At 32.2% G+C, this 1,516-nt stretch overlaps 1 protein-coding gene across 1 annotated transcript in view; it reads right to left on the bottom strand.

Moving 5' to 3' along the window:
* Positions 1 to 1,516, bottom strand: part of LOC122342742 (adhesion G protein-coupled receptor L3-like) — a 19,928-nt gene that overhangs the window by 7,720 nt on the left and 10,692 nt on the right. The window lies entirely within an intron of this gene.

Raw genomic sequence — 1,516 nt, 5'->3', positions numbered from 1 at the left:
ATTTTATGTTATTACTTTGTCTTGTGGAGAATATATAAACATCTGTTATGTAAAATATCCTATTCAGGATNAGGCAGCTGAACTGCTCATGACCAACGAGGGACTCATGAACAATTGTCACAAAACAGACAGAACAGTCGTGGATCATAGAGGAAACATCACACAGTATTAAGATTCAAGGGTATGTAAACTTTTGAACCGAGTCATTTTTATGAATTCAGTTATTACTTTGTCTTGTGGAGAATATATAAACATCTGTTATGTAAAATATCCTATTCAGGATGGTATTAAATAAGCTATTTTAAAAATTCATTGATCCTTCTTATTTTGTTAAAATCATTTTGCATATTCTGTAAGGGGCATGTAAATTTATGAGCATATATGTATATTAGACGTATATAATATGTGGGTATAAACATTCACATTCAACTGCTTTTATTTGCAGCACATTGTTTGCGGACATTTTTATGAAGACAAACTACGATTAAACAGTTGAGACATAAACTGAACTATGAAATATGAAATCTATTAATTTATTCAAAGGTAAATATGCAATTCCTTTATGACACCTTTTTGATTAATTAAAACATTTCTGAAATCAAATTTCTTTCAGTATTTTTTGTCGCTGTAAAATGTACTGTGGTATGACTTGCTAAAACGTAGAGATATTTATGAATTAATAATATTTTTATTTTTATCTTTAATTATTTAAGAAAAGGTTTTCACCACTAAAACCAATGAATAAGATGTGCATACACCTTTTAAAGCTTTAAGGGAAAGGTTATTTTATACTTTATAGTTACATTAAGCCTTCATTTAGGAGATCTTCTTAGCAAATATTGAAGTATGTGATTAATTGTGATTTGATTAATTAGTCAGCATTTCTTGTAATTAGATTACAGTTTTTAATCGATTGGCCATTCCTTGTGTCCTTGAGTTAAAAGAGTTTACTGGGTTCATATTAATTCCTGCAGGCTAGAGTATGTCTGTGTAAGCGCATCTGTGTGTAATGTGTGTGTGTGTGTGTGTGTGTGTGTGTGTGTGCATGGCAAGAACCCTCATATCATTTACATGACTTCAATAGTTAGCATGCTGGACGACCTTCCTAACGCTGTAATCTTAATCAGGAAAACCACACATACATTCAACATCATGACCTTCACCTCAATTTTCAAACAACAACGACCAAAACTTGTATTGCTCTGTCCAAAAATCTAGACATAATAACAATAATGACCAATATCAGTACAAAATTCCCTGTTGTATCAGCAATAATACAGCTATAATTGCTTTTTAATGTTGTTAACATGGACGCTATGTTATTGTTTGCGCAGCTGTTGAAAGAAAACTCTCAAAGATCGGCCAAATAAAATCCAATGGTTTTATTCCTCCATCTCCATGGATGACTGCACACCCAACTCCTCAAAGACCTCAACAAAACAGGACTTTTGATTTAAATCACTGCTGTCTCCACAAAACCCAAATAAGCCTAGATCAGTCCCTCGTCTTGTAAAAA

Source organism: Puntigrus tetrazona, chromosome 1 (assembly GCF_018831695.1).
Source record: "Puntigrus tetrazona isolate hp1 chromosome 1, ASM1883169v1, whole genome shotgun sequence".
Lineage (NCBI taxonomy): Eukaryota > Metazoa > Chordata > Actinopteri > Cypriniformes > Cyprinidae > Puntigrus > Puntigrus tetrazona.
Note: the sequence above shows the minus strand (reverse complement) of the source record. Positions and strands in the feature narration are given on the sequence as shown.